This window comes from Schistocerca serialis, chromosome 5 (assembly GCF_023864345.2).
Source record: "Schistocerca serialis cubense isolate TAMUIC-IGC-003099 chromosome 5, iqSchSeri2.2, whole genome shotgun sequence".
Lineage (NCBI taxonomy): Eukaryota > Metazoa > Arthropoda > Insecta > Orthoptera > Acrididae > Schistocerca > Schistocerca serialis.
The window spans coordinates 723,049,026-723,058,454 of record NC_064642.1 but is presented as its reverse complement, the minus strand read 5'-3'; the positions used below and the strand labels follow the sequence as shown (position 1 = coordinate 723,058,454).

At 38.7% G+C, this 9,429-nt stretch overlaps 1 pseudogene; it reads left to right on the top strand.

Annotated features, from left to right (window-relative positions):
- Window positions 1-6,457: 6,457 nt before the first annotated feature.
- On the top strand, window positions 6,458-6,575 carry LOC126482949 (5S ribosomal RNA; annotated as a pseudogene).
- Window positions 6,576-9,429: the final 2,854 nt, after the last annotated feature.

Below are 9,429 nucleotides of genomic sequence, written 5' to 3'. Positions count from 1 at the left end.
CACTTGTTCAAAATTTTGGTCATGAAATAAGAAGTATGTTGAAGTAAGCACATGTTTATATAATGCTACTATGTCCCCCTCAAACTTGTTACTAATGAGCTCTGAAGAGTCCTGCAAAGGCACTTTGTAAATAAAAACATAACATCAAAACTTACTAAGGGATCCAATGATTGCAATCTAAGAGTTTTCAGGTGACCTATGAAATCTTCAGAGTTTTGAATGTGATGGTCGCACTTGCCTACGAGAGGTCCCAATAGTGACACATGGACTTGATACTCTACCTACATTTCTTCAGCATCTGAATTCACTTCATCTGAATATAAACTTCACAGTGGAAGTGGAAAAAGATGGTACTTTACCTTTTCTTGATGTTTTGGTATGAAGGAAAGCAGATGGAACCTTGGGACACGGTGTCTACTGCAAGCCAATGCATACTGATCTATATCTACCGGCCACAAGCTGCCATCATCCTGCACAATGTGGTAGTGCATTATGTGTGTTAGTTCATAGAGCACACATGGTATCTGATCCTGAAAGCCTGTTGAGTGAAACACGACATTTGAAGACAGTGTTCTGACAAAATGGCTATTCTGTGAGAGAGATACATAATGGATTCAGCCCCAGGAGTTCAATCTGTGGAGCTGAATAAAGATACAAAGACACCCAACACTTTGGCCATTCTGCCATATTTTGGTGCCATGTCATCAAGAATCAGAAGAGTCCTCAGAAGATATGGAATTAAGTGTGTCTTTCAACCATCTGCTAAACTGAGAAACCTGTTGGGTTTGGTTAAGGATCACCTTGCCCTGAAGAAATGTGTTGTGTACAAGATTCCTTGCCAATGTGGGTCAGCGTGTATAGGCCATACATGCTGCACAGTACAAAAGCGCTGTGATGAACATCAACGTCATACATGCCTTTGTCAACCGGAAAAGTCGGCAATTTCGGAACACTGTCTGAATACAGGACATCAGATGATTTATGAAAAGACGGAAGTTTTATCCCTGGCATCATCTTTCTGGGATTGCATCATTAAGGAAGCAATATATATCCGTACAGCTAATAATCTCATCAACATGGATACAGGATTTCAACTGAGCTCAGTTTGGAAGCCTACACTGGCTGCTATTAAATCATGACACGAAAATCAAGATTCTTCGATAACAGGCTCATCATAAAATTGGTCTAGTATGGCCATCAGTTAGTAATGTATGGCCGCACTGTTGGCAAATGCAGCGTACAACTCACACACAGGAGAGCCGCTTTGTGATTTTCGGCATAGGGAGTTTGAATATGGCACCATCTAACTGCAAATCATTGTGCATGCATGATTTCCACACCTGTGCATTCTTTGCATGCATGTTCTAGAAACAGGGCATCGATGGGTGGATACCATCAGTCATACCTAGCCACCTGAAGAAGTCGGACAGTTGCTCCGAGGAAATGTGGAATTTGCACAATGTGATCCGACAGCAAACCCGTGAAGACTACAATGTGTCATTATAATTCTGGTCCAATCTACATTGCTTACCATGTTATTCAAATTTATTGTATTTTGGTCTGTATTCATCCTAATATATCTATAGCAACTGTGTGTAGGAACCTTTTTTATGTTCACACCTAGTTCTACTGCGTGGTGGCCTGACAAAGCATAGTAAGAGAAGATGTAAGATCATAAAGATTAATACCAGTGATTATGTTATCTATTGCAGTCTGGCATGTTCCAGTCTCTCTGGTCACAGTGTTGATCAGGTATCTTACTTTATATTCAGGCAGAGTATACTTGAATAGTCTAGTGTGTAACTTATCTGCTAATACAGTTATGTTGAAATCTCCTATAATTACTAACTTACTCTTGTGTGTGATAAAAACATTCTCTATCATGTCACAAAACTTTGTTATGAAAACTTCAAAGTTTCCACCTGGTGGTCTATATAAACATATAACATAAATTTCATCATTTGGTGTCTTTATACGTGCTGCACATAATTCAATTGTCCCTTCTAATGAATATTTACTTACATTTACAGGATTAAAATCAAATGTGCTTTTTACATACACTGACACACATACACACCTCTGATGGAAGATCTGCAAAACTTATGAGCTACAGGGTGGCGCCTGATAAGTCACCTGATTTATTCCATGAATAATACATTTGTTGTTGACAAGATTTGTAATTTATTGATGTAAAAGTAAAGAATACAGCTTGGAAATACAACGTAATGACTCACATGTTCAATATGACTGCCATTTTGGTTTACAACTTCTTCAAGTCGCACACATGCATTTCTGACGACTCTCCGACACAAATTTTCTGGAATGGTGCAGCGTAACTCCACAATGATGGCCCTAAGTTGTACTGCATTTTTGGGTTTTCTGTGGTACACTTTCTCTTTAAGGAACCCCCAGAGGAAGGAGTCACATGGGTTAATGTCCGGGCTGTGAGGCAGCCACATTCCTCCTCCTACGTAACATTCTGGAAATCTGTTTGATAATACCCTAAGGTATTCATGTAGGAAATCAAGTACTTCATTGGCAGTATGGGGGCATGCTCCATCCTGCATGAACCATTGTGTCTGCAATGGAAGACATGAGGCCATGAGTTGAGGAAAGAACTGGTTTTGCAGCATGTGAAAATAGCGTTCACCGGTTACTGTAGCATCGAAGAAGAACAAATAGATGATTCCATAGTTTGACATCGTGACCCACACACCCACTTTGTCCCCATAGGTGTCTTTCATGTGGTTTATTCGTGGAGGTTCATGTACCTAGAATCAAATGCTCTGTTCATTCACAATGCCATTCACGTAAAAATAAGCTTCATCATAAAACCATGTGTTGTGTAGCACTGCCTCTTAGTCTTGCCTGATTGTCCACCTTGCAATCTGCAGTCTCCACTCCTTACCTCTTGCAGTAAGCTAATGTGCCACAGTTATCTTATATGGATACAAGCGAAGGTCAGATTGAATAATTCTTTGTACAGATTGGTGTGAAATTCCCAACTTGTCACTGACTCTGTTGTTGATTTGCTCAGACTACAAGTCAGAGCCACTCAGACTGCTTCAATGTTTTGCGGCGAACATACGGTATGTGCATGTGGCCTCTGACAGTCCAAAACAGATCCAGTACCTTCAAATTTTTGATGTAATCTGCATATTGCCTGTGGGCTGGGAGTCCGCCCTGTGCTGAAATGAGCACAAAACATTCTCTGTGTGATTGTAACACTGTTCATCACTGTGAACAGTAACACAATCTTCGTCTTTTGTGTGACGGTCAACCATTCTTTGTCCACCATCACAGCAAACTGAAATGGTGGACTCAATGGAAGCAGTGAACTCACAGTGACATCTGGCATAATTTCTATGAAGTGCACAAAGTTGAGCACACAATTTGAAAGGTATTGCCCCAATGGTATACTTGTAGAATAAAAATTCAATCAGGTGACTTATCATGCACCACTATGTAGTACCATGTTTAGAGGTTTAAAAAGTTCTAATTTGGTATCAGATAACCAGTGTTCACTAATAGCAAGCACGTCAGGCACACTTTCATTTACAAACACATCTAATTGTTGATATTTATTTCTAAGGTCCTGCACATTCTGGTGGATTATTTTATTTAAAGTCGTAAATACCGTGTTGCAGATTTCTCTGCTTTTCCAAATTAATATCTCTGTTTCTCTTGTGGGCTTCCTTCTCTTTCTGGTTTCCACTACAAAATCATTTACATGGGATGGAGGTACTGGCTTCTGTCTACTGTCTGAAGTTTTTTAGTTTAGAGTGCTGGTTTTGCTCATGTTGGAGTTGAATCTGCTGCTGTTGTGGATTGTTCTCCTGCTGCTAAAGATGGTTTTGTTGCTCTTGCTGTTGATTTTACTGCTGGTGTTAGGGCTAGCTCTGCAGTTGTTGGAGCTGTTACTGCATCTGCTGTTGTTACTGTAACTGTTCTTGATGTTTTTACTGCTTTTGGTGGAGATACTGCTGCAGGAGTTTGTCCAGCTACCATTGATGCTGCCGCTGGTATCAGAGGTGGCTCTGCTGTTGATGAAGCTGCTGCTGCTTTTGTTGTTGTTGTTGTTGTTGTTGTTGTTGTTGTTGTTGTTGTTGCTGTAATTGTTTCTGATGGTTTTAGTATTTTTGGTGGAAATAATTCTGCCAGTGCTTGCTTTAAAACTAATGGAGGTATGGTGCTCATCACAGTTTGCCCTTCCTCACATAGGGTTTCGGGCACAGCTTCTTTTGTGTCTTTAATGGAAGGAGTATTTGATGAGTGTTTATGCTTGGAAGAATGGGCTGTTGAAGCTGATGGTAATGACATGCTGTCATAATGTTTGTTGGTCCCTCCAACATTTCACTGATTTTCCCACTCGAAAATTTCTTGCCCTTTTTGTTCAGAGATAGCCCATGTTTCATGAAGCACTCCCTCTAAGAAAATGTATACAGTTTGTATTTGGATACATTTTGCATATTTCCTGGAACTGTGAGCTGGTTTACACATGAAGTGGGATGAGATTATGTCTATATGGAATGCTAGTGACAATCACATTCTGCTTCTTAGTATTGTCCAGAAATTTGCTTAAGTTGTGCACAGCATACAATATAACTCATTCCTGTACATGTCACTGGCACCTCCAATTAAGAAGATATAATGATTTGTGCTTTTTTTGTTGTCTTTTAGGAAGTCCTTTATAATTTCCTGCATTGGAGCACCTGGTTTTACACTACTGGAGGCTTTTAAGTCACAATGATTATTGAGAATTTCCACTAGACCGCATCCATGGCTATCAGAGTAAATATTTGAGCCTACCTCATTTTCCATGCTGTTGGCAGTATATGATGTTATTGGCAAAATACTGATGTTTCAGCAGGTACAGTAACAAGAAGCTGAATCATGTTCTCTAATATTTTAATGTTCTTTCTAGCTGCTTTTAGGTCTTTGTATACTTCATTTTTCACATTTAGTTCGAGTTCAGCATTACATATATCTGTGGCAGCTTCTCAACCAGTATACAGATGATTATAGTCACACGAAAATACATTATTGCAATTTACTTTTGCAAATCAATGAGACCATATATGTTTTGCTGGACACATTCTAACACCAGTTTTCACTTTTTCACCACATGAGCGACACTTCACTGATGATAAAGACTCTAAGTTTATGGAGCAATTTTCAACAGCTTGTGTACTTGCCACCATTTTGCTTCCTACTAGATCCATTTGTCATGGAACCTCAGACCTATTTTGGCGTTCACCTCAAAACTAACATGCGTATCTCTCCCCTCCCCCACCCCCCCACCCTCTCCCTAACACCCTCCTGTGCTTCTCCCACTACGTCAGATCCTGGGCTAGGGCTGTCAACTTTCTTTGTCGAAATAAGAAACACTAGGACCTGACAAAATTAATATACCAAACACAATTTATTTAAATCTTAAAACAGTTTTATTCCACTGACTAACCAAAAAACTTCTTCATAACAATTATAACCTGAAGGTCTACAGAATTTTTTTTAACCAAGACTACATTTGTTTACACTTTTGACAGCAGTCTGAAGTTTGCGATCATTCTTTGCAAATTGGACAAATTCATCACATGTGTGACAAAAATCAACACTTATTTGTTGTTCAGCTTTCATTAAATCTATATTGCAACAGTTCCTATCATCAGACCATTTGCCATTCATCAGAGAAAAAAAGCCAAGAATCGTATTTATCTTCTTGGCTATGGTTCCTTTGGCCTCAGGCTCAGTCATCATGGATACCCACCTTTCAACTGTGGTACCACTGGTGGCAATTTTTGTATTTATTATATTTTTCAAAGACCAAAATTTCATTGTACAGGTTATCCTCATTTATGTCTACCCGAATATGAGTAAGCAGGTTCTAAAATCATTAAAATTAACTGAATTCTTTAGGGACAGTGGGAGCAAGGACTGAATTATAGCATTGTCAGAAATGTTTACATTTTTTACAATGTAAGTATGAAAGGTATCATAAAATTCAACAAAATTATTTTGAATTCTCTTCTGATTGACAGGATCTAATCTATTTAAAATCGTGTGTGTATTGCTTCCAAAAATCAAGTCATCTTTTCTTTGCAAAATTTTCTTTGACAAAGCTTCAATGATGCAACAGGACTCCTTAGTTAAATCTGAAATCTCTAGATATTTTGAGGTTTCCAAAATAATGTTTCCAATGTAAGAAAAAAAAACTGAAGATATGCTTCCAGAATTAACATTTTGCTTGGATCCTCATCACTAAAATACAATTTTGAAGTGTTAGATGTTTCATTTGTGCTTTGAAAATAACTTATTATTGGCTCCCAGTTCTTTATTAGCCTTTCAACAGCTTATGTGGGGGACACCCACCTGGTAGGCACATGCCTTAAAATTGCACAAAAATCAGTACCAACAAAATTTAAAAAAGATCTTAATTCTTTCCTGGATGTTGCTGACAGCCAACAGCCTTGCCACAGTGGTAACACCAGTTCCCGTCAGATCACTGAAGTTAAGCACTGTTGGGCTGGGCTTGCACTTGGATGGTTGACCATTCAGTCTGCCGGGCACTGTTGGCAAACAGGGCTCACTCAGCCCTTGTGAGGCAAACTGAGGAGCTACTAGATTGAGAAGTAGCGGCTCTGGTCTCATATAAACTGACATACGGCCAGGAGAGCGGTGTGCTGACCACATGCCCCTCCATATCTGCATCCAGTGATGCCTGCGGGCTGAGGATGACACGGCGGCCAGTCAGCACCATTGGGCCTTCATGGCCTGTTCAGATGGAGTTTAGTATTAGTTTATTATGCTGACACTGAAAAGTGTCCATAAATCTTAGTAACTATCATTTCTGTGTCTACATCAAAGACATCAGAAGCAAATTTAGTACCATTATGGATTATGTAATTTGTGCAGTTTGCTTGAAATATTTTGTTATTTTTCTCACTCAATAATTTCAATAATTTAATCATAATTGACACTAGCATTATCAGCACTATAAGGCAAAATGTTATTTACATTTAATGAATGAGATTCAAGACTGTTTCCTGTCAAAGCATGAATACCACTAGCACCCTCATCTGCTTGTTCCCCAAATCTAATAGTTCATTTCTGATGCCAACACAAGGTTCAGAGTACCTGACTACTACAGGAAACATTTTCCTCTTCTTGTAATTCAGCTCATCTGAAGCCACAGAAAACAAGATGCTACACTTCTCTGGATCATTAAGCACATCTAGGAAATCACTTACACTTCTAGGTGATAATACATTTTTTGAAATAGATTCTGCTTTCATCCTACCACAATGTATTTTTTTTGGCCACATCTGAATCCATAAATACATTCTTTGCAAGTTTATTTGCACAGTCCATGCTAATATAACTTAGATTGTGCCTCGCTGTATGATACAGAAACTATAACTCACCCACTGCAACTTTGATGGATTCATCACTAGTGGGACCATCACTTAGGCACTGAAAATAGCTGGGTATCTTAGATGTCTTACTTCCCCTAACTCTGCTTTTGTGTCCTTCAGTGTTGGCCTCAGTGTTGGCATGCTGCTGACAGTCTGTACTACCACTATGTGCTATGCTGAATTCACGCTTGCAAAGGGTGCAATACGCTTTAGAATTGTTTCCTTTTACAGGATTAACTTATAAATGAGTTTCTTTCCATATCTTCTGATACATATAGATGTAATTTCCTCTCTTTTTCTGCAGAGTTTTGGTTTCTTCCATTTTGCATAACTCGGATTGAGCAGAATGACTAAGAAACAAGATAATTGCAACATGCCTCGCAACACTGTGTTATGTTCTGTGTTCCCTATATATTAATGTAGTAACTGTATCAATAATACTACGCTGTATCGATTAATTGATATTGCACTAATTGTCCAGCAATGAGATTTGAAAAATATGTGGCAGGTTTAAATTTTAATGTGTCATTTTCCGAAATATGGGAGACAGGAGACGCTCAAATATTCAGAAGAACACAGAAGTTCCTGTATGATACTGGAGAGTTGGCAACCCTATCCTGGACATTCTCTTGCAATGGGTTATCGACCAAGAAATTGATTAACCTGGAACAGTTATAACAGGTGCGGATTCAGGGTTCTGTTCTGGCTGAGGTCACAATTTGATTCTGTGTTTCTCCTGCTGCCAAATATAATTTATTTTCATCCCAACTTTGATATGCCACAAATGCTTTACATTTTATTGAGGATACCAGCAATAATATGTATAAAATGTTTTAATTTAATAATAAAGAAGATTTATTTGTGTCAGTTCTTAGTACATTGCTGTAGCATAGCTGCCAAGAAATTACAGTTCAGAGAAGTTCTCCATTTGAAAATGGTTCATCCAAAAATTTTAGTAATACATGTTTCATGTGAATAACAGCAAGAAAACCTCTCAATTTTCTACGACATCACACTTTGCGTTATGTAAAATCAAAGTGTGCTCTCACCATTATCATCCCTTTTTCACTTATCACTACAATTGTGAAGGCAGGCCTGCAGACAGTAAGTACACAAGGATGTGAGTGTGGGAAATGCTCTTTCTTTCCATATATGTGTGGGAAAATCATACTTTCTGTAATTTTTTTGTTATTTAAGGGTATTTTATTGTCATACTTTACTCTACTTCCTTTAGTTTGCGGTTCATTAAACATGTCATCTTTGTTGTTGGTCAGCCTGTAAATGGCCACCTTTTTGTGGATGGATGTTTTCAGCAGCTGTTTGAGCCACAAGCCAATCAAAGTAGGTAGTTCCCAGTCAAGCAGCTTAAAACTATCCTATGTTAAATATTACTTGTAATTTTTTAGATTTTTTGTTTTAATTCTACTTTATATTCTGAAAGTTAGTTGAGAAATTTGAATATTTTAATATTTAAAAATATAAATACATTTAACAAAAAATGCTCACCCCTGCCCTGGATCAGGTGTGACCATGATTAGAATACAGAGTACATTTGAGACGTAATTTTGAATGAACACAATACATACCTTGTCTAGAGCCAGGTGCATCCCCTTCAGCGTGCAGTACTGTCACCTAGTGGCAGATTTTTGCGATTCCTCCTCCTGCTCAGCAGTTCTGTCTGCTGGAACTGAGCTGCAATCTGTTCCAGCTTCCTCTTTCTCAGCACTGCTTTGTGTTCCTTTTTCATCTTGCTCTTCACTTTCTTCCTTCTTGTGCAACTCAATTTGCTTCTCACATTCATCTTCCCCATGCCCCCCTTCTCCTCCTCCTCCCCACTGCATTCCACTACCTCTAGTGTTTCACATTCACCATTCTCATAGTCCATGTCACTTTTGTCTTCCTCTTCACCTTCCCCCTCCTGCATACAAATTACTGCCTTCTGTTCTTCATCTTTCTTCTCCCTGTGCTCTTCTGTGACTTCTTGTTTCTCATTTACCAGCTCCTCTTCTTCTTCCTC